Below are 25,461 nucleotides of genomic sequence, written 5' to 3'. Positions count from 1 at the left end.
CCAGCTCGCTCCGTGCGTGCCCAGTGCTCCCCAGTCTGTTCCCACCTCTGGCTACAAGCTCTACACGCAGCGTAACGCTACCGCATCTTCTCCTTCCTCCAAGATTTTGCTTTTTTGATTCGGATAAATAAAAGTGTTGATGGCATTACTGATGATCCACTTTACATGTGTTGCATGATGTACAGACATTAAAGGCCATGCAAGTGCTAAATATTCTGAGTGTCAGAGAACCGTACTGTAATTACATTGCTTCTCACGATTAACACTTTTATATAAAACTCTTACCAAAAAAAGTAACTTTGAGGGGGGTATAGAACAACAGCAAGATTGCCCCATATTTCTTAAGTGTCAGACAAAGTACCAAGACACCTGCAAGGCACACAGTGTACTCCTACACGGTCATCTCCCCTCTAATTAATACCCCTCCCCTTCCTAATGAATATCAGGCCAGGTTCAATCACTGGAACAATCACTGTTTCTTTTATCAAAATCCACGGCAGTGAAAATACTCATATGACAAATGAGACAAAAACTTTCTGCAAATTCTTGCATAAGCAGTCTTCAGCCAAATAAAACCTTACAAGAAGTCACTTAAACGCAGGTGCAGGTCCTAAATTTGGCATAATCAAGTCAGGTGCAGCCCAGGGAAAACTGCAGCTTAGAAGGGAATCAGCTGCCACTCAAGTATTTTGGTAACATGCCGTGGACATTTTAATTAGACTCAGGATAAAATACAGCATTTAAGAGATCTATCTGAATCCATCTTTGGGCATTTAGAGTATGACAAGATAAACTGATCATGCAATGATGTATGCAAATGAAATTTCAACTCAAAACCTTTTCTCCTATTATACAAGCAAATACTATTAAATTATAAATGAACCTTGTTTCAAGTACTTTTGCATTCACACTTTTCACTATCTTCATTATTACATTAGAAAAAATATATTTCACAGAGGCCAAGGATACTATCACATGATGTTCAGATAATTATTTTGTACCAATTTTCTTATAAATTCTATTAAAATTTGTAAAACCTACTCTACATTCTAATCCTGCACTATGTAATTCTATATGCAGTATAAAGTCAAGCCAAACTGAAATATCCTTGTTTTAAGTTTAACTAGTCCATGCTCTACTGAGGTGAATGGAAGAACTAATCATATTCAAAAGGCAAAGAATTGGAAATATAGCCGAGCAATACAATTTCAGACATAGACACCATGATGTTAAAAAAAAAAAAAAAAAACTACCCTGCGAAGTTATACAATGCAATGTTGCTCTTCTGAAACAACAGTTTTACTTCATCTTAAACAACAAAAAAAATTAAGATAAACTTCAGATATGTCAAAAAGGCATTGTCAAATGCAGATAAGAAGCAATTTTTTTTAACCAATAGGTACCAGTATTAAAATTGCACCTCCTTGTTTAAGAGGTATATGCTAATTAGAATTTTGCTGCCAAATTGTTTTTTTATTCAGATTAGATCTAATTGGGTCAAAAAATTATGAATTATTCAAATCAGCTTTTCTCATAAAAGACTGACAATTTTGATGAAGGAAGTTTCCTGTGACATATATACCGTCCTGTGTTGCTGCAAAGTCTCATGGGCATTACAATTTGGTTGCTTTACTTTATTTTTCCCTTGGGAGGAGAGGGGAGGGGTGGGTAAGAGAGGAGACAGGATCTTAAATTACAAGCCTCCATGATTCCTCAGTTTTGGATCAGTCTCAAAATATAATCCTTAAAGTTGCATAATTCTGGGCAAGAAATACAATCTATCCAAATTACACCACCGAAGAGAATAGTAATATCAGGCACCCATCAGGAAACATAGCACCGTAGGAAGATGTGCTTAGTGCTGAGGTGACTCAAGTCTATTTACAAGCAAACATTTCAATGAAAAAATTTAAACAGGACAAGTTCTGTTCCTTTTCTGTTATAAATATGCAGAACTAGGGTTTTAGATATACAACTTCCTCTAATTTTCAGCTGCACATTAGATTTGCACCCAGTTGATCCGGTAGTTTGAAAATCAGACGATGTTAAAAACGGAGCTAAACAAACGATGCATTGCTTCTCTTCATGGCAACCCTTCACAGATATCAAAGTTTCACTCCAGTTTACAACCAAAACATCCCTGAATGAAATCCACAAATATATGTGTATGCAGGCCTCCTATGGGAAATCACTAGAAAGTAACTCAGACCCAGGGGGCACTTCAAGTGCACTCCCTGATGTGCTATCATGATTCATATTAGAGACTCAAAGAGTTACATTTTGCACTATGTCTTCAACAAATGTGGCTGTGTGCTAGGGTCTCCAAAAGTATGAATATGGAGAACAGACTGACAGTTAAAGAAGTTGTATGGTGACATTCCCTTGGTTATCTTCCTTGCTCACATCTGAAACTTTATTTCCTTTGTATCTCCCCGGAGATGGCGAGGCCTGATTTTAAACAAGTATTCCTGCATATAATTATCTGCTGCTACAATGAATATTATTTTCACACCTGTTATTATGCATCTCCCCATTCTGTTTACTGATGTCTATCAAGTAGATTTTGTCATTCCAGTATGTACTACTTATGCACAAAATACCCAGATTTTCCACAAGGGATGAAATGCATTTAGAACTCACTAAACTATGAATGCACATTTATATTACCCCTTCCTGAAAGTACTAGTTTCTCTTACTAAGAGGGCAGTGTAAGAGACGTGATTTTTAACACAGAGGGGAGACACCAAAGAACTGTATCATTTTAAAAACTAAGGTTACCAGCACAACCAGTGAGGTGCAGCAGCGTACTCTTTTTGCATACGTCAGTTCGGTCTCTAAAGCAGCCAAACGTGTGTGCTGAAGGAATCCCATTCACAAGCAGAACTGCTTTGAATGGATTTTAACAAGGAAGAGGTAAGGAGTGTCAGAACATCCCTGTGGTAGACAAGTATCACAGAATCATAGAATCAGTAAGTTTGGAAGGCACCTCATATATTAAAATCAGGAGTATGGAATAAAAACTTTGTATGTTACTTTTTGTTTGTGTGTCTCAAAGTGCTTCAACCATTACTCTGAAGACAACGTCGGACTTTCTAATACTAAAAGGCAGACATCCAACACTGGTCACTCTAGGCGAGAAGACTCTTGGGACTCACAAAGCTAAATGCTTGGGACTCGCAGCTAAGAGTGGCACTGGTTGGTTTCTCTGTAGTTTTCTGTGTAAATACAGCTAACTAGCTTCTTCTGTCACTGTGTTACGGTAATGGCCCTCCAACATCAAGTACCTAGTAAAAACATGGCCCAATAAGAACAAAGACAGGTAACACAAGGAAAAGTAAAATAGCTTTAGTTTGGGGGGGGGGGGGCTCAACATCCAAGAGACAAATCTGTAAGGGCAGACCAAGTAAGTGAATGTGCCTGATCACAGCTGGAGACACCATACTGAGACTAAGAAAGGAAGGCATTTTTTCTGTAAATCACTTTTAAACAACAAATATAGAAAAGAAGGCTACAGGTACCTCTACATATAAGAACTAAAGTTCTCCTGCAAAATTTATGCAGCTTCATGCTTTCTCAGAATGTGCAGCTTCATTTTTTAATTTCTAGGGGGAAAAAATCACCAAGTATGGACATGTGTATCACTTATTTCTCATTCTGATCCCCATGAATATTTATCATAATTTATGATAAATTACTGAAAAATACTCCATACTTTTAAAGAGATCATTTCAGGTTGATCATAAGTCTAATAGCTAATACCTACTTTTGGACTCCTATCACTTCCTATTATCATTGGTACCTGAAGGCAGCAGTAACTGATGCTGCACTGTTTTATGGAATGACACTTTTAGCTCCTGCCATTTTTTCAGCTGTGATTTAATGAAAAAAAAATCATCAGAATGTCTCAAAACAAAACACTAAGACAGTTTCAGGATCTTTAAAAAAAAAAAGCAATAGATTGATTCACATTCAATTCAAAAATAATAGTGTAGAATTCACTCCTGCTGCACGGAGATAACCCACTACTTTCTAGAGCTGGTATTTTCTATTTCCTAACCATAATTACCACTTTCAGTCAACAGGAAATGCTTGAAGACAATACAACGGTAGACTACTGGCTCAGTTGATGTAATTCAGTGTCAACCAAGAGATGACATCTCTTTTAAAGCATTTTAGAAAAGCTATGGTGTGCAACCTGAAACATCAAAAAGCCCCTTCCAATACAATAAATCTAAACCAAAATACTGCTTCTACTAACTGAATTGGAGCACTAAAAGTAAACAGAAGCTGAAATAACTAAAGAGAATGTGAAATTAGAAGAAAAAATTAGAAATGCCAGAAGACTTATGTCATAAGTTGCTAGTTTCTGATAGTCTACAATTAACAGTGCAACAAAAGAAAAAATTTAAACAGTATTTTGATGTTAACATGCAATACCAAGGTCTTTGTATCTTGTGTGTACAYGTGTGTGTATATATATACACACACACCTTTAACTATAATCATAAGAATTAAAATTAATAGACTTGTTTCTGCTAGTATAGCAACAAACTGATTCCACAATTAAAATGGTTACAAAAATTAGTTTATCAAATTTTGTTAGGCTTATGAGACAGAAACAAGTATTTCATGTAGAATTTTTTCTCATAAAAATGAACAGGAACATTTAAGACAAAATACAGGTATATTACACTTTGTATTTAAATAATAACAAAAATAAATTGAATTAAATTTAAAAGATCGATGAAAAGAGAAGTGCTGCTGTCAACAAAGATTCAAAATTAAGTGGGGGGCTGAAGGATAGGAATTCTTCCAACACAGAAATAGCTACAGAGGAAAAAAATATCTTGCATCAACAGTAAGAGCATGGTAAAGGTGAAAGTCAGTTCTCAATGTTTTATGTAGAGAAGACTATTATGCTCTAATTCGGGAACTCAAAACTTTGAAAAATGAAAAGAAAAAACATGTTTCTCTACTAAGGCCTGGAAGCTATAAAAAATATGCCCACTTAGTTATTTAATGAAGGTAAAATAGTCAAGCATATTAGACTATGTTTATAAGGTAAAGGTTGTTTATGGATTGGCCTCTTTAACTGCAATTGGAAGACACTGGTCCGTTCTGCTGAAAATTACTACATGAAAATACGAATGCACTAAAATAGATTTCAGGAAAATCCGAACATATGTAACAACACAACACGTGTACATTTTGTTTCTACTTTTTGCATGTGATCTCTGTCTATGAAATTGTTCATTCTTTAGTAGTGCCTTTTTTAAATTATTGATCTCTTGCCATGTAAGATTCTATACATTATTCACTTTGTCAAAGCAGTCTTACCAGGTTTTTTTGTTCCTTACTACCATACAGTAATATATCAAAAAAGAAGATATTCAGACTCCCTAGAGTGATTTAGTTTGGGCCAAATGTCTCTTAGAAATGTAAAAAAGTATCACTGTGTTTTCATTTTAAAAGGATTTACAAATCCATTTTAATGGCAAATCAAAACAACCCACAGTACAAAAGTAGCACACCTTGTGGTGACTACCACTTAGCACAAGTGTTACACAGCAGTATAAAATAAATAAATAAGTAAGAAAAGCCTTCCAAATTTAGAGACCATTAAGAACTAGCCATTTAAGTTGTATTTAGGAAATCTTTGATTGGAATCTTAAAATCAACTTGGCTTGAAAACAGGACTGGCACAGAGATGCTCAACAACTAAGCCAACATATACGCCACATACACTCTTCACCTTAAGCCATGTGTAAGACTGACAATATTTTCACTATGATTGACTTCAATTACTCTTAAAATTGGCTTATATCAAATGTTTCTCCTAGAACAAAAGCATTTATTTATTAATTACCTCAGAAACAGAAGCAACAGAGCTTTTCCTAATAGCTTACAGGATGCTTTAACTGTGATGAATTTCAGTTAAGAACTTGGCTCCTGACTACCTCCTCCCCCAACGCACTCTGTACTTCTAAAGGCAAATAAGAACTTTTCGGAAAAATAAACTCCGTAAGAAAAACAGTAAAAAAGTTGAACTGTGGAAGTTCCTGTCTTACTATCCTCATTAGTAGCAGCAGTAGCACAGAGGAAGTAAGACAGCCCTGTCATTTCACTGCAAAGCAGAACCTTTTCCAAACACTCTGTACAGTAAGCTTAAGCTTTTGCATGAATACAAAACTGTTTCAGACTGTGATGTTGCCAAAACCAAACTTTTTCAGGTCCTGTTCCCCTAATCCGCACATGTAACACGAACCCAGGCTCTCAAGGCACTCATTTTCACTACGATGCAGTGGGCCAACTGTGAGAAACCAGCTGAACTGTTCAAATGGTAGAAGCGCCAACACTTTGGTCCCTCAGCCAAGCAAGTCTCTAATATTGTCATATGCTAGAGTAACATGCACATCTCTTGCTGAACTAGTGTCAGTTTAAATCCATTGTGATCCAGCCAATTTTGAATTCTAGCTTCTTTGCTAATTTGCCTGAAATCTCCAAATCACTCTGGTGCTAGAAAGCTCTGCATATTTGAAGGACTGGATTTGGCTTTGCCATCTCCTCTCTGAAGACAAACCGTTTACAAACACAGATTTAACTATCCACTTCAGAGACTGAATTACTAGTACAATAATGGTAATCTAGGTATCAAGTGCAGAAACACTGAAAGCAGAGGTTCTGGAGAGCTGGCAGACAGACATGTCACTGGAGTGCCTGTGAATGACAATAACATGTCCTGAAACTTGCCTTTATCTCTGATAACTACAGCTATCTAACAAAAAGATTTTTCTTCTCTCTACACCCTCCATCCTAATGCTTACTCTGATACAAATATTTTTCCCTTCAGTGAAGAAAACTTGAAATGCTGCATTCTAGAGACCAAGGTGAGAGATGTTCTTCCCACCTAATCCCCTATTCATCAAGTTAGGTAGGAATAAATACTGTACTTCAAAGTGAGCTACTCATTCATRGGAATTCTGACAAAATTCTTCACAAATGACGACCCATGTATCCTGCAGTATTTAACTTCAAAAGTAGCACCACAGAGTGGCAAGGAGAGAAGAGCACAATTAATGTTTAGCTGATAAACCATACAACACCAGCTGATATACCAGGGTTTTATGACAGCACTTTTAATAGCAATATTTAGACATACGTCACTTAGTAACACACCCATCTCCTGATTTTGTTCACATTATCTTTCTCTTACAAGGCAGAAAGTTAAGGAGAAAACTACTGTTAAACGAAAAGTATATTTCAGTTGACCATGAAAAAGAATTTCTTATGCATTCTAAATGTTTCTGACACTTGACAGAGGTAAGTATTTCATTGGTTAACATTAAACAGAAATAAGTATTTCAGGTGCAGAGCTAATACAACTGATCTACCAAACTACACTAGTATTCTTACTTTCATTCATTAATTCATATTTGGGTCTCAGTATGTTTATAAAACTATGTGCATGGTACACAACAGCCTGTATTACTGCAGGCTGAACAAGTATATGAAGTATTCAAATCCTGCATTCCTGCAATGAACTGGAGTTCCAATAATGCATAATTTAATCACATCTTCAAGAGAGTAAGCAAAGTTTAGAATTCTTGTAATGAGTTCTGAAAGTCTATTATCAAATGATTACAGTAGCGTTTTATCTTTACATTTAATCTAAAATAAACCCCTGTCCCGAAAACTGTAATAATTACTGTATAGAACACTTTTCTTTGCCAGCTCCAAGACGGAAAAAAAATGACAAGCAGTTGTGAAAAAAACCTGTCAATTTAAGAAATGTTACAAAACTTCTTCCATTTTCTTATAGAATCTAATTCTACTCAGATATTGAAAACAACTAGATGCCCCTCTCCTTACGTAGCTATGAATGTGTGGTTGTTTTTTTTTTTTTTTCCTCGCATTTTTTTCAGTAAAACTAGTAGACACCCTCTCTTGCTCAGGAGACTTTTCTTTTAATGCCAATTTTCTTTGCCATCATGTCTTAAAACAGCAAAGTACTTCCCCTTTACAAAATAAAGTTCCAAATAGCTCAAGAGTTACCAACTTATGTCTAATCTTCCAGCTACACTGAAAATCACTGAGTTMAATGCTGAATACATTCCATCCAGTATTATTCCACACATCTGTATTCAGAAGAGAACTTTCCTGATTTATTTCACTTGTTTTAAATTCTGGACAACAGCTATTACATACAGCCTTCAGGACTGAAAAGTAATCAGCTACAATGTCCTTTTGTTCAGTTCCAAACAGTATTTTCAGGCCCTCTACAAGTGATAATTGATACTATTCTATCATGACTAGTTCTACCTAAACACGGGAGAAAAACATGCTTCTATGTTAAAGTGACAGAGGAGTTAAAAATACGTAAGAGGCAGAAGATACAAGGTTTTAAGTTTCCATATGAAAAATAAGTTTTTAATCTTGAGCTTTTAAACTAAGACTCTAAAATAGGTTCTAGATAGCTATATTAGAGACACAGATAGACCATGCATTTTCCTCAGAAGTAYACCTTTGAATAAACAAGAATGAGTCAAGTTTAGAAATAATTTAAAATAATTTTAACTGTTAAAATAATTTTTAGAAATCTTAGTTACAAATATCTTAGAGTTCAATTATACATAATCACACTTTTAACTCAGTATGAACTCAACTGAGTACAATATAGAAAAAAGTTTATACAGACTAGAGATTAATCTATTTTTTAAATCAACATAGTTATACTTTGTAATTAATGACTTATGGATATGACTCTCAATCTGAGCTTTCTTTACTTTTATGTAATGCTATTACTATTACAGAGTCAAACAGAGTAAATTAATGTTGGAACAGCTGGCTATTTTGACTATTGCATAATTTATCTACAATTTTGTAATCCATTTCTGTACTCTTCATGAGGTTTCTACTTCGTAAAAACTGATCTTGAATGAAGCACTAATTTACTTTGAATACTGAATAGCTATTTGTATCTGTTAAATCTAAACTTAAAACACACAACTCTCATCCTGCGAAAGTATATATTTCAACTAAAACACAGCATTTACTTTTTATCCTTTTAAACTGGACGTTTTATTCTTATTTCCCCGTGGTAAATACGAATTACTAAAAGAGATTTTAAATTACTAATCAGAAGAGCTCACTAAAAGAAGTAAGCTCTTCTGATTAGAATAGAAAACAAAATCCTACAGTGTTTTGAATTTTTTCGTAGAAAGTCATGCAAGTCCCACAGTGACTTGGAAACCTCCAAAATGCCTCAGGAACTAGCTGAGGATTTCTTGTAAATTTATTAACATACTTAACTCATTAGCAGTCACTGCAGGGCAAAATTTTGTCATTAGAAGTGCCTACATTGTGTCTATTTATCATACTTTCATGTGAATTTTGTATTTGTGGTATTGTTTTTTCAGGTTTAGGTAATATTAAAGATTTTGCTTAATAGCTCAAAAAGATCCTTTACTCTTCAATCTCATAATCTGTTTTTCTCCTACCACTAACCATGTTACAGTTTGGTTGGAAAACATGGTAACTTCAAACATTTTAACTGTGTCAGATAGAACAGCCTCAGAGCAGACACGGGACTAAATGGGAAACACTACAGAAAACAAATATACACTGGGGTCAAACATTTCTGAAGTGGGACAGCTGAAATAAATGCCTATTGTTTTGTTTCTAAAACCTAACTTTCAAACTGCCAAAAGCACCTTATTTCTGATGTCTTTCTGTAACTCAGACACTTCACGTCTCACGGTTGCCGCAGCTCCAGAACCGACTCTTTACTGCTGCATTGGGCTCCTTGCCTGGGCTGACAGGCAGACATTTCATCTCCTCCACCTCAACATCCAGGCTCAGCAAGAGGGTCTGAAGCCAGCATCTCTTGAAGAGGATCAGCAGAGAATGCCCTCCCRAACCTCTCATGGCAAAAGCTGCAAGAGCTTCACAGAATCACAGAACAGTTGAGGTTGGAAGGGACCTCTGGAGATCATCTAGTCCAACACCCCTGCTCAAGCAGGGTCACCCAGAGCACATTAGACAGGGTTGCATCCAGGTGGGTTTTGAGTATCTCCAGAGGAGGAGACTCCACAACCTCTCTGGGCAACCTGTGCCAGGGCTCCGTCACTCTCTCAGTAAAGACGTTCTTCCTCATATTCAGGCGGAACTTCCTGCGGTTCACTTTGCGCCTGTTGCCTCTTGTCCTGTCGCATGGCACTACTGAAAAGTGTCTGGCCCCATCCTCTCAACACCCTCCCTTAAGGTATTTGTAGACATTGGTAAGATCCCCTCTCGGTCCTCCCTCCTCCAGGCTAGACAGGCCCAGCTCTCACAGTCTTTCTCATACAAGAGATGCTCCAATCCTGTCATCATCTTTGTAGACCTACACTGCACTCTCTCCAGTAGCTCCATGTCTCTCTCGTACTGGGGAGCCCACAACTGGACGCAGTACTCCCAGCACAGCTTCACCAGGGCTGAGTAGAGCGGCAAGATCACCTCCCTCGACCTGCTGGCAACACTCTTCCTGATGCACCCCAGGACACCATTGGCCTTCTTGGCTGCAAGAGCACATTGCTGGCTCATGGTCAACTTGTTGTCCACCAGGACTCCCAGATCCTTCTTTGCTGAGCTGCTTTCCAGCAGGTCAGTCCCCAGCCCGTACTAGTGCATAGGGTTATTCCTCCCTAGGTGCAGGACCCTGCACCTGCCTTTGTTGAACTTCATGAGGTTGCTCTTCACCTAACTTTCCAGCCTGTCCAGATATCTCTGATTGATCTGGATTCATCTGGGAATTGCTAAAGATAAGATGCTACAGATGACTAAAGGTTCATCTGGGAATTGCTCAAGTTCAAGGTGCTTGTGCCAAAGATGCTAGTCTTTTCAAAACTGAACCTTGCTCATCTTCTCCCAAGAATGACAGAACACACTGACACAAAGGCTAATTTTGTGAAACGTGAAGCATCTGCATATATCTACATACACAAAAATCTCTCCAAAATGCAAATGCTGCTTATAAACAATATATTTTGCCTGCTTGGGTAAAAAGCTTTATTATTTTGCTTCACAATTAAAAAAACTACTTGGCAGAGAAAATTTTACTTAAATTTTGACAATATAAGCAAAGGGGAACAGGTCCTCACAACTGGATATTTCTGATAAGAAATAACATTTTGGACTAAAAACTAAACTAAATGTCTATTTATATGTGTGAACCCAAGCCTATATAAGCAAGTGGGTCCTCTGAAAAACGAAGACCCTAGTACACCCTCATCACTCAGCAATAGCAATATGTTATTAGCAAACTGGTAGTTTAATTTTCAAAGAAAAGAGGGAGGGAACAATGGGAAAACCCTCATTTCACAGAATTTGCAGTACTTTCCATATTACTCCTGAAAGAAGATTCTTCAGGCCTGTTCGGTTTAGCAAAGGCTGGCATTCAGAGATTGTCCATATAAGATAGGCATATCTCCTATACCTGTATTAAAAATTAGATGCATGTTTCTGTTCCTAATAGATTATTCCATTTTCCTTTTCCCACCAATTAAGCTTCTGAATAAAACAAGGATACTAAAGTTCTCATTCTTCAGCCACCCCAACACCCACCCCCTATAGCCAACCTAAACAAGAAGGCAAGTCTGACACACGTAATTAATGTGAAACATGCACAGTAAGTACACTTAACAAGATCTTGCCTTTCTATCATATTATGGTCCTGATCAAAAACAAACACAAGACTTTGCCAGACTGTATCACCAGTGTATGCAGGATTTCAAAACTTAAGATGGAAATAGCCATGTGTATGATCCTGGTAATTTAAATATATGAAGGACCTTAGAAATGCTGTTTGAGAAATCCAATTGCGCATTTTCATACAGAATAGCGGTGGCAGCTAGCATTAGCTTTCCACACTGGAGCATGTAGCATACTCCGAGCTAAAGTAACTGGCTTAGAATTCATATAGAAATTTCCCTGTAAATTTTAGAATAAAGATGCAAAGAATAGGTTTCCTCAGCTCTATATCCCTAAACCTATAGACCATCAGAACACTTCATGTATGTCAATGAAAAGACAGTAATCTTGAACTCCTTTGAGGGCATTCGGGTTCGGGGGGATTTTAATACTTCCAATGGGTTCCYATACTTGCCTCAGGCTTTATATCCTGTCTTAGTTTCTGATTTCAATCAGGATTGAATTCAGGATTTCAGTGTCACTATTCTAAACATTAATATTCTGTTTTACATTGAACCAAAAAAAGGAAAGAAAAGCAAACATCCTAGTTGTACCTTTAGCTCTCCAACACAAGCAAAGACAAGTATTAGTCCATGTGCAAATGGCAATGATGAAGTCTATCATGAGTTTTGGCATCTTGTCTAATTAAATCATATCATTCCTCAATTCTGGACTCTTAGAGCAACTCATGGTGTCACATATCAGGAACATACTGGTTCCCACTCACACTCCGAGGGAGCAAGGCTGAGACGCAGTGAGATGACACCCGCTCTCAAGCGCTGCTCCACTCATGTGGGTCTGTGGAAATCCAGAACCAGTTCCAGGCGTAACCTGAGTAATCTCTGCTTTCATCAACCTCATCATTGGGATCCTCCCCATTTTTGGAAGATCTTACTTTGGTTATTTGTTCATTGTTCCTGCCAGTGGTAAAGCAATAAGATCATAAAACAAATTGATTCACTTAAGCAAAAAAAAATATATAATAATAATAATAGTTATATACACATATCCACGGACGTATATCTGAATAATAAGAAGGAATCCATTTATAAGAAATAAAAATAACGTTAATCATAAGCCACAGTRGCTATTACAATGTTAAAAGATTATCCTTGCCCACCCCATTCTCAATACTATTCCTAATACCTAGCAGGTACAAATTTGACATTTCAGTGTTATTTACGCACTCCTAAGTTGTTAGAAATCAAATAACCCGACAGAGTTATTTGAAAAGACAACAATAAACCATCTGTATTGCCGTCCAGGATGTGAACAAGTGTACAAGCCAGAATTTGCATCTGGATTTGAGGCTCCTAGCAAGGGCATGAGGCAAACGTTACATTTTTGCACACAGCCAAAGAATGCTAGGTAAAATACTGCAGTCGGTTTTATCTGCATCAGGTGGCTATTTCCTTGGTGAAGCCTGTTAACAATTTAAAGACCACCAAGGCCGTGCGGCATTGCCCTAAGCCCTTCCCAAGGCCAGCGCGCGCCAGGGCTGCCTGCCGGCGACAGAGCGTGCGGCRGCTGCGCGGCAGCGGGAGCGGAGGGACAGCACAGCCCTGCCGGCCGCAGCCAAAGCCATGGTGCCCCCACCCACGCGGGCAGGGCCACAGGGCCTCAGTGGGACAGCGGCAGCGGGGGCAACTGTGGGGACTGCGTGGGGACAGACGGGGAGATTGCAGGGGCAGTGGGCAACGGCCACAGGAAGGGCGCGGGGATGGTCGTGGGGATGGCTGCAGGAAGGGTGCGGGGACGGCCGCGGGGACGGCTGCGGGAAGGGCGCGGGGACAGCTGCAGGAAGGGCGCGAGGATGGCCGCGGGGACGGCTGCGGGAAGGACGCGGGGACGGTCGCGGGGATGGCTGCAGGAAGAACGCGGGGACGGTCGCGGGGATGGCTGCAGGAAGGGTGAGGGGACGGCTGCAGGAAGGGCACGGGGACGGTCGCGGGGATGGGCGCGGGGACGGCTGCAGGAAGGGCGCGGGGACGGCCGTGGGGGTGGTTGCGGGGATGGCTGCCGGAAGGGCGCGGGGACGGCCGTGGGGATGGCTGCAGGGACGGCCACGGGAAGGGCGCGGGGACAGTGGCGAGGGGGCAGCTGCGGGGACAGCGCGCAGCAGTAGATGCAGGGACGGCTGCTGCCAGGGCGCACAGGGATGGCTGCGGGAAGCAAGCAGGGCCCACAGCTGCGGCGCGGGACCTGGACACGTTGCCTCCCCGTGGCTGGAGCGGGGCCTGCCCCGTGACGCCTCCCAGTGCCGCGAGCACTGACCTGCACTGGAAGGTCATGACTGCATGAACAGGTAGYTCCAGCGCCCGTCAAGGCTGTCCCCGCTTCCTAGAACTCCAGTTCTCCCAAGGAAACTAAACTGAGGCTCTGAGCTGACAACTTCAGCAACGAGGAGTTGAGCCTTGCATGTGGTAAGAACCTCTCCAGGGATGGAGTCTGTGGAGAGATCTGCAACTGCAAGGAAACACTTCTACAAGACCAGAACTGCAGAGCTTCTGAAAGAAGTGGCAGATGACATGCATGTTTTGCTGACACCCAAATTTGGGCATTTCTTAAAAAGTTTCAATATTAAGTATATTGTAATTTATTTGTAAAAATGAAATTATATATGATTTTATCTAGTAGCAGGAGATATTCAGTATTTTGCTAAGTAATTAATGGAATCATGTGTTGTAAAAGTGATTGGTGTAATTCTGCTGGTCACGTCTTTTCAAATTAAGTAGCCAAAATAGAGGGATTGGAAAGGGAAACAGCAATCGTAAGAAACGGAAGACTACCCCCACTGCAAGAAAAGCTCTCCTGGGCAGCAGGTACTCCCAGCACAGGGAGGGCAGTTTCAGTGGGAATGCTGATCTCACTCAAACCCCAAAATCCTCTGAACACACCCTCAGGGTCTGGGGGAAGAACGGGGCAGATAAACTCTGTTTGCAGATGCACAGCTCTTTACAACCACCTGAGCAGAGGAGCACTTTAACAAACCACTTCTCAAATGTTTTAGACTGAACCTCTGCTTTTTTCCTCCACTATCCTCTTCTCTAAAACATGTTCTAGCCATTCTCCTGTCCACACCCTGCCCTCATCTATACAAACTAGTAGCTCACACTTCTCCAAATACATCTTTCTCCCCCAGGCTGCAGGAACATTGTCCCTGTCCTGCTCTTATTTTTTTTTTTTCTAACGCATGGCAAGACAAAGATTTCTCATATACGCTATCTACTTTACAAGTCTCTTAATACTGGCTATTTAATTTGAAAACATGTATCATCTCCATTCAAATTCAAATAATAATTTTCCAGATTTGATTTGAATTCCACTGCCTGCAAATAAACTTGTTTCCTCCTGTTACTAAATGAAACCGTGTGTAATTAGTTACCAAGCTAAGGTAATGCAAAGAAATGGATGTTTTAAAGAACAATAATTTTATTGTAAGTTCACTACAGCTGCGAAAAGACAAGAAGTCCTTTTCTACCAAGTGCACAATACTACTTTAATGTAAATTTACATGAGAACCAAGAAGTCTGACTCAGCACCTTTCAAGACATAGGTTAAATAACCAAGAACATTCTTGGTATTATTTGATGTAGAACTTCAGTAATGTCTACGATGGTACATACTACTCTGCATTACAAACTCTATTCTGCATAAACTGTCACTGTAAGGTCAACCTTAACCAAATAATTTTGTACCCATTTAATGGAGTAGAGTAAGATCAGCAGTACACTGCAGCCATCACTTTATGAGGATGAAATCTCTTGAACTAATACCCAGGGGCAAGATAAAGTGGACCTATGCACTGAGTTACAACTATCATACCCACCTAGTCCTCATTAGCAAGAGATCAGAAATTACTTGAGGGAAAAATATCCCACATAAATTATAATAAATACAGAAAAGCAGCATAAAATTTCTTATCCATTTAACAAAAGCTGACAGAAAAGGTTAAGTTTTCAAGAGAATAAAACCTATGGCAGATGTAAAATAGTTCTGCAAATGCTATAAATAATAAACTGTGAACTACCGTTACACTTCCAAATGTATTACATACACATTTTAATCATCGTATTTGTTCATTTCAGTGCTCACCAGAATTTTTCACAAAGCTAATAGTGGTTAACTGACCAAACCCTAAGCAGACTAGTATTATATTTTTTAAATCATGCAAATTAGTTTTATTTGCTTTTCACTGTCAGATAAGCAGCATATAATACATAAAACAGTAGTTCCCTTTCTTAGAAGAAATGCTGAAAAATTAGTAACATAACATTACAGCTCTATATATTCTTATTTCCATCTATAAGCATTTTAAATATCTACTTGGGGGGATAAAAGCAGAGAGGAAAGCACCGGTCACTCGGCATTACAGATGAGCAGACACAGAACGTGAACAGCTTACTGCGGAGAGTGGTTTAATCAGGAAGTAGCCATGATCCTGTCGCTACAGAGCAACGCCAGCGCTCCAAAACAAGCAGCCGAGCCCGGGGGGCTCAGCCAAGGAAGGAGAACAAACACCAGCTCCTGCGCTCCAGCTTTGCTCAGCCCAAAGGTCACCAGAAGTCTGTTAGCTAAAGCTGCCGTGAAAACAAAATTAAAGCAAACATTTACATGCTCTATTTGAGGAAGCATCCAAATTCTTCCTAACACAACCTCCTCCTCTGTGTTACACACAAAACATGGCTGTCTTACTCGGAGATTAGCAATTATTGTAATGAGATACTGTCGGGGAGGGTCAAATAGTACTTCCTGCAGTTTACACATCTTTATTTCCTGGTAAACAAACTGAAAGACAGGTGGAGCACTTCGGTCACAAGTAAACACATGCTCACCTGGTGAAAACCAACCCAGGTGACAAATGCAGTAAAATGTGCACCTGTATTTTAACTGCCTGCAAGAGAGACAGAGAGAGAGAGAATGAAATATGATATTTATATGTATAACATATACATGTGCGATATTTTTATCTGAACAAATGACTTTGAACCATGAGGGAGGTATTTTTTCCATAATGTCAGATAATTGTCAATACTACATTACACAGTTTTCCTCTACAAGCCAAGCCAAGCCAAAGAAATAACTTATTTTCTGTTAACTGACAATTATGTGCATATATGCAACAAAACAAACTGCTTACGAAATAGTTCTGGTATGAGGAAGCAGTAGGAAATGGAAACCTGAATTACAACCAGAAAAACCTGAAACTGACGAATGAAGATCCTGATCACTGTGTTCTGAATGTCTTCGGCATCAATTTTCAAAACAAACATGAAAAAGAAAAAAAAGCTAAGAAGCATGGCTCAGAAATGATCATAATTAACGTACGGAATGCAACTGTAAAAGGAAAAAGAAAATTCAAAGCAACAATTTGAGTAAGAGTGCTACCTTCACAGCATACACATAACATAGAAAATGTAATCTCATTTGTCACCATTATTTGACTGATAAGTTATACAAATGTTAAGATTTTAGATATTTTCCCCTTTATTTAACATACTGGAAATGGTCTACAAGAATCTGTTCTAGAAAGGAACTTAAATGGCAAAATAATCATCTAGAGAAACTATGAGGACCAGTACTTCTTGYAAACATTTTTACTGCAATTGAAAGCAAAAGTTTGATACGCAATGAAGAAGCAGCTTTGCAGATGTTCCATATGACAAACAGCAACTCCCTTTTCCTGCAGGGGCTCCTTACTGCCTTTGTAACTACCTCTTTTCCTCCTCACAAAAATTAATCACATATGGACTAGACGCACGGATGTGATCCAGTGGGAAAAGCTGGCTCTTCCTTACCTAAAAGCTTTCCAAGAAGTAACTTAAACAAGCTTCAGTTAAAAACAAAACAAAACAAACAAAAAAAAACCAACACATTTTCCCTAATGGAAATGAACAGCACCTAGGCAACAATAAAAATTAAAACCAAATGAAACTGAAATAAACAATCAAAGAAAACCCCTTGACTAATGGGAGGAAAAGCCTCCTACCCCCAACGCAAACAGAATAAACAGCTTTGTCCCACTGATACAAGACAGAATTTAACAGCTAAATAAAGCCAATTTATTATACAGAACACAGATGCAACTAAGATGGCTAAGGTGCCCTAAGACACCAGCAAAAGAGCTTGCAGAAGATAAAAAAAAAAAAAAAAAAAAGACTATTCTCATAATAGAGGAAATAAGCTAAATGGTAAATTCATTCATATTAATTCTCCCTCTCTCGAACTCAAAAGTGTTAAGCAAGAAGAACTAGAGAATACAGCAAAGTAACATTGTTAATGAACAAAACAGAGGCGCAGAACAATCTACTGCAATAAAAGTTTCTAATAACTGTTATAAATGCACCTCAGTCATTTTTCATATTAAACTCAAGAAAGGAAAAGAAGAAAGCTATGAGAAAAAACCTACATAAAGAATTACTAGGAAGTTCATCAAAAAACAAAGGGTTTATCTGTATCAGCAAATCCTACCATCGATGATACAACTTGTGCCATTAAAGGAGTTACTTCATCATTACAATCTCCCAAACAAGGTAAGATATACCAACAAAAAGTATCTCCAACACTTAAATAATAACCAAAGCAGAACTTCCGCTAGCTATGTTTGTAACAGGTAAAACTATTATGGCCATAGTCTCATAACCAAACACTTGGATATAATTCATTCCCATAAGTAAATGATATAGTAAGGTTGATATAGCAAGTAACTATATCAAAACTTTAACGTTTTGTCTATCTGCTTTTATACTCCTCTTTATCTTATTTGTAAAGAGGTAGTCTTCTCAAACAATATTCATATAGTGTTTCTGAAGAAAGAGTAAAAATGCAACATTCAAATGGGAAAAAAAAGCCTTTTGCAAAGAGAAGGCATCAGCCAAACTCTTAAAGCAGTCTAAAAATACTTGTACAAATAGATTTTCTACTGAAATCACCAGAAGTTTGGTTCTGATGTCACTGCAGGCAGGCTCTCACAGCCAGACTTATGAGATAGTGATTTAACATCTCAATCTGGAAATTCATCCCACAAATCTACACACTCAAGAATAGCCAGGATCAACTTGAGTTTTATAATGACGTAGGGAGAATCATGCACACTACTTCTATATGTTCAAATATCAACTCACAGAAGATGTTTTTCCTACAATTATTTCAATACATATTACCTGTAAGGTGAAAAACATTTATGATAGAATAGCTATTTTGCCTTTGCGGTGGGAATGGAAGATGCTGGAGACACAAACATGACATCGGAAATAGTAAAACAGAATGCCCAGATGGATTTTCTGAACTCCAATGTGAAAAACAGGCTATCATGTTTATAAAACAGGCCTAATTGTATACTGAAATATAAGATTAAACAAATCACTAGTACAGCTATGTCTTAAATATGCATAATGTCTTCTTTAAATGGCAGAGTGTAAACCTCTGAAGCTAAACCCAAACAATTACAGTCTTTCTCACAGGGTTTAAAAGAACACCAGACATCAGTTTCTGTAGCACATTTTAGCTGTAAACGTGGGCACTGTTGTATATCGTATTCTTGTATTTAGCCTCCCTGACACTGCCCAGAGGTATTAAGTCTACAGTCACAAAAAGGAAATAAAAAATCCTGAAGAACTAACTAACTTTTAACATCCACAATGTCTTGAACAGTCTTACCTGCTCTAATGGAAGTGACAATTCCTGCTAAAGGCATTTCAGAGAGCAAAGATTCAAACCACTACAAATTGTAAGAACCATCCCAACACTACCCAAAAGCAAATACAAATCCAAAAAGGAGAGCTGAGCTATCCAGAACTACTTGTATCATTCCAGTAGTTTCATGCCAAGGTAACTTCTGTCTTAGGACTTCACAGGTTCTCCTGTCACACAGGAAACTAAAACCAGTGAATTATTAATGTTGCTTATGCTCACCTGAGAAAAGAACGGTTAACCTCTAGACAATCATAGTGAAGGCGAACAGAGATCTGAATTTTGCATYACTCCTTAGACACAAAAATTGCTATAGAAACTACAGATTATTTTGATGAAGAAACACTTATTCAAGACAGTAAGCCCATGTATAAACATAATACATTAATTCAGCGTTATCTCCAAATACAGGTAAGATGCAGCAATGGCTTTGGACAGTGTGAACTCCCTGCAGTCACCTCTGTAGTGCATTAAATGAGAAAGTAGCTCCTAAAATTTTCACATCCAATGTTGTTCTGTCTTTTGCTTCTGGTAATTTTACTTGAAGTCCTCTGACATTTGATGCACGGACAGATAATGCACAGGAGAGATGAAAAGGGACAGCCGATTACTTTCCGAATTCATTTTCTGCAGTAGAGCACACAAAGTTCTTAATCTTCTTTCCCAAGCAAATCTAATAAAAGCATAAATGACAGTGATCTCCAACTCAAGACACAAAAAGAAAAAAAGTTCCTCCTCATATCCCTGCTGTGCCAAAAGACTCAACCACCTTTTTACTTCCAAGAACCCTCCATGCAGTCACATACCAAAGCAAAGCTCTATTCATCCTCCTGTAAATTAGATCCTGACCGCAGGTACAACACTGAGTACCACCTTTCCCCACAGATGCTACCTGGGCGGCCCCATGCTCAGGGCCCGCTCAGACTCAGCGTGACAGAGGGCGCTGAGCTCTGCCCCCGCCCCTGAAAACAGCAAGATGCAGCATCAGACACATCATCACCTCCTCTCAGTTAGATCTCACCAACAAAAAAGCGAATCAACCAAGCTTTTGAAGCCTGACACACATTCTCTCCAAAATACAGATTTAGCACATTACTTAGAAGCTAAATTTCCCTCCTTACGGTAGTTCCTGTCCTTCTAAAGCAAAGGAAAAGGAAGAGGATCTCCTTCCCAAGAAGGAAAGATAGCAATCTTTTCTTTGTTCTACCTCCTCCGTATTCGGGTCACATATATTGGTCCTACTACTCATGAGTTAGCTTCATTTTAAGTACACTTTTCGCATCAGATTACTTCCCTAATGCATGGATACTTCACCTATCAATTTGATCCATAAAATGGAATTGGAATAAGCACAGCAAGTAATAAAAAACTACTGCTCAGTAAAAGCCAGTAATATTTTACTGCACAAATCTGTAAAAATATCCTAAAATTCATTCTTTCAGTAAGAACAGAATTGTTCCAATGCTTATAACTGAAAGCCCAGGTAACCATACCTCATTGTTCACGGCACTGCAGGGCACAACATCTTTTGTGCTGTCTTGTTACCTGGAACTAATCTTAAAACTATACAAAATATTCAATTTCTCACTAATTTATTAGCATTTCATACATTTGGTACTACTTTGGACCTAGGAAATTTTATATATGGAATACACTCTGAAAGTAAGAGGATAGGAAAATATTTGCCTTAAGGAAGTTACCTGTGTGCATTTTAAATTTCCTGCAAAGAAACCACAACCTAAAGCACACCAGTACCCTGAGCAACCAGTTGTCCTACATCACAGAACAAGTCATAATAATGTTGATTCATCTTACAGTAAACAAAATAGTAGTAAACAACTAAGTATTTTTCAGTATATTCTCTTAAAACACAAAGAGGGAGATTCATGCATTGAGATTCGACTGCAGTGATGTCTATTTCAATGTCCTGTATTTGTTACTATTAAATATAAAAAGCCTTCCACAGAACAATAATTTCAGTTAAATTTTCATTTTTGATACTTGAGTATATTCAGCTCAAGTAAATATTTCTCAGTTAATACTAAAAGTTTTCAGAAAAAATAAACAAGTTGTAAACACGACAAAGAAATGCACATAGAAAAGGAGGTTAAATTGCCATTTTTCATCAACTTAATTTATAAATTCATCGGAAAACTGAAGTATACTATTATTTTGAAAATACAACCTTTTTAAGAAAAAGTTTTAAAAGATTAAAACAGCTTTAAGTGTATAATCTTTACTTTATCATCGTAAAAGAGACACACACACACACAGAGCCTGAGAGAATACAATATTCATTTTGCTGCAGAAGAACAGACATTGCATAACAATGAGATTTGCTAATGAAATCAGCCATCAACCYGGAATACATATGTATTAAACCAAGATCTCACTGTCATTTTCTTTTTGCATCGTTTGTTCTTTCTCTCATTTTTCTCAACATTTAAACATTTTGTCCTCCTTCAGAATTCACTGCTTCACGTACAGCAATATTGTAAAATATTTTGTTAACACTGTATGTGAAACAGTCGTCATTTTACAGAACTTACTTCTTTATTGCTAATGTAGATGCTAATTGCATGGGTTCTATCAGCACTGTTAATACACCCTTGAAAGAAAAATCAATGGGTGCTAAGGAGACAAAAGAGTTTAYTTCTGTGTAAAGCTGCAGGAATATATCTAATAAAAATGATGTGTCACTTGGAACATAAACTATACTTCCAAAGCTGAAGTTGCTTACCAATTAATACAGAAATGAAAATTCRTTTCATAAAATCTCTTCTGCATTTATCTAGTGATTAAATTGGAGCAGAATTTAGAACCATGACATGAATAAAAATGTAATTACGTTGCAAGAACATGCAAAATCATCATAAAATCAAGTAAAACAATCCAGAAACTTCAGTAAAAATATGTGCAAGCATGCACTATATATAACAGTAAAACCGAATGTCTTTAAAAAAAAGACTACTTACTACATGGAATTATTTATTCCACTATTCAGATTTGACCACAAAAGATTAAAACACTGCAAAAAAAATTCAGAAACAATTTTGCTCTCATAATACTATTATGGTATTTTGGAGTTGAGAGATATATGTTGCTTTGTATTTCAAAAATAAAAAGCGATCTATTTATACCATCAGCTCCAAGATAATCAAAATTTGGTTTTGAATTCACCCCAGAACTATTAAAACTAATTATACAGCTAACTGAAGTTTTGTGTTGTTCTAAATTTTATGCTTTTTTTTAAACAACTGAATATATTAGAAATATAGTATTGTTACCATAATGTTACTATCAAGTCAGCATTATTGATGACAAGCTCCAAAGTTATACCAACGACAAATTCAAATCAACAGGAAATTAGTTTTGAGGGTTTTTTTATTTAACTACCATTCCAAAACCTTAATTCCATGAAGACATTCCGACTGATTAGTTAGTTCTACTAGGAGAAAATGAGATAAAGAAGTTACTTAGTATAACCTAAAGTGACTTGTAAGTTATTTTCTTATCATTTTATCTTCAGAGCATAAGCAATACACTCATCCTATAATTAAGAGGGCCATCATCACACAAAGAGACCACTGAAAAACTGAGGGGGGAAGGGGTCTGAAACTGGGCTTAACCATCCTTGGAATCATTCATATCAAGACACTATAATAGGTTGCAGGGAGAACACCATCAAAATACGAGACACCATTAATAAGGTAAATTGAAAGCATAAAGATTTCCATAAACACTCTTCAGATATGCAGATTTTTTTTTTTAATAATGGACATTTATTTCATTGAGAGCTTTAAGAGTTGAAGACTATCACATGGCCTTTTTTTCCTTCCACTTCTTTCTATTCTGAAAATGCTTAATTATATATTATAAACATTCAGATGTGTAGTACAAAGCTGTTTTACTCTCACTTGCACATTTTCAATTTTTGTTCTAATAAAGAACTGTATAAAGACTAATTTGAATCATATCCAGCAAAAATACTTTAGTTTCAACTACAACCCATCTGTCTTTCTTTTAAAAATAAAGTAAATAAATAAAAGTTTTTAGAAGCACCACTTAAAATGACCAGAACTGAATAGAGAGGGGCACAGTTAATTACAGTGGGCTCACCTTCAAGAGCGAAGACTACAACTACAACCTCCAGAGGATGGAAGAGAAAAGATACTAATGAAACAACCTTGACCCTTGGAAGTGCTAGGTCATTTTCTTCTGTGATGAACAGTGATTGCTTTCTATAATTCTAACAATTGTCAAGTAGGCTAAAGAGTATTGCTAGTAGGTGACAGTTGTGAAATGCTTGCATTTTTAATTTAAACAATGACTTATTACTCTGTAATATAGGTCAACTGTCCAATTGAGCATCCTTTACGAGATGTTATAGGCTCTTGAGGCCATATACTACTTCCACTGACATGAGTAGTTCTATTAGGGATATCTTAATTCAAATCACTAACTGACAAAACAGATATCGAAGTCTACTGTAAATATAAAATATGTGACATTAGGTAATCATGCATAATATAGGATATCAAACTTCACAAATTTCAAAAATTGGTGGAAACTGGCATAAATTGCAAGAATAGCAATACGAATATACAACTCAGGGCCTACAGATAAAAGTGAACCCTAATTCTATGAACATAGTCTTAGTTCTCTAAGTTTAATTCAGTGAGAGTAGAAAAACATAGAAGAAACGCTATCAATGGTGTTCAGAACCAGATGCTGTCAGATGCCGTAAGATCCAAGTTTTTAAGCAACAAAGAAAAAAGACAAATTCACAAATGACTCTGAATTCAATCATATATTTCCCCTTTGGTCTAATCAAAAGATAGCTTATTCGATATAAATAACCTATAATTCTGTATTTTACCAAAGTTAGACAAACAGGCACCCATGTTATGAACATATTCTAAAAGTGAACACTGTCCAAATTACTATGTTTCTTTTGAAGTTTAAAATTATGTTCCAGGGAATTAATAGTATGTATACAATTTTCGTATTGTGTGTTGCAGACACATTTGCCTTCYTGCTTCAAGTAACACACACACACACATTTCTGGTACTTTATATAGAAATTGCAGGCATCCTGCAAAGCTTACTTTCAAAAAAAATTTGGTAATAAAACTGGCTTATGTTTTTTCATAAGGAAATACCCTAATTCGTAGTGAATTATGACTACTATTTATGTACTTCCAGGGAATAAAATCAGAGGACTATTTGTTAAAGCACAAGAGAAACTCCTGAGCACTAGAAGGTCACAGCTTGTGTGCTGAGCTGCTAGCAAAAACATCTATGATGTTCCAAAGCTGCCATTTTTCTTTTCCTTGACAAAGACTCCATCTGCCACAGAGCCATTTACAGCCTCAGAGTCAGAATATCAATGATTTCCAAGCATTCCACAAGTCTGCTTTCACCTTGATATCACCTCTGTTACACATCTCAAACAGATGATACACATATCCCTTCCACAAGCTCTATGCTTTAATGAATTGATAGGCATTTAAGCTGTCCTCTAAGATAACATTTCTTATTTGATCTGATTGTGCAAGAATGTTAAAACTCCAAATTCTACACACCTTCAGTTGTTGTGCTTGTTTTAAATGAACTAGCTTTCTAAATGCTAAAAAAGGAGAAAATAGAGTTCAAATACAGATAAAACATGTAAAATCAATTACATTTAACAATTTGACAATGTCTACTTACATACCTGCACAGAAATTTCAAATTAATGCTGTTTTGGCTTTCCAAATAAACAAAAGAGGCCTAGTATCATTCTAATGCAGAATAAACTAACACAGCTTTACTGAAATCAGCACAACTATACTGTCTACTTTCGCTCTGCATTTCTGGACCTATATACAAATTAACAAACAACAAAAAAGGAAAACAAGTTACAGCTGGGACATAAATGAAAGAGGATCTTGCTTTGCTAAATGAAGACCTAAAGGATTATGTTCCTATGAGAAAAGAAAAACAGATTTAAAAAAATAAAAAATGGACTTCCTATCATAAAAATGAATTTTCCATCATTAG

At 37.4% G+C, this 25,461-nt stretch overlaps 1 protein-coding gene across 14 annotated transcripts in view; it reads right to left on the bottom strand.

Annotated features, from left to right (window-relative positions):
• Window positions 1–25,461, bottom strand: part of BAZ2B (bromodomain adjacent to zinc finger domain 2B) — a 168,207-nt gene that overhangs the window by 90,903 nt on the left and 51,843 nt on the right. The window contains exon 1 of one of the 14 annotated variants that reach the window (XM_085304299.1): window positions 16,342–16,478. The exons of 12 other annotated variants lie outside the window; for them this stretch is intronic. The gene's annotated coding sequence lies outside the window, so the exon portion shown is untranslated. Of the gene's footprint in view, window positions 1–16,132; window positions 16,198–16,341; window positions 16,479–25,461 lie in introns of those variants that run through there. One more of the 14 variants, XM_085304300.1, reaches the window with a different exon arrangement.

The sequence above is a fragment of the Rhea americana genome, unplaced genomic scaffold (assembly GCF_003343005.1).
Source record: "Rhea americana isolate MKP2758 unplaced genomic scaffold, rheAme1 scaffold_206, whole genome shotgun sequence".
NCBI lineage: Eukaryota > Metazoa > Chordata > Aves > Rheiformes > Rheidae > Rhea > Rhea americana.
Note: the sequence above shows the minus strand (reverse complement) of the source record. Positions and strands in the feature narration are given on the sequence as shown.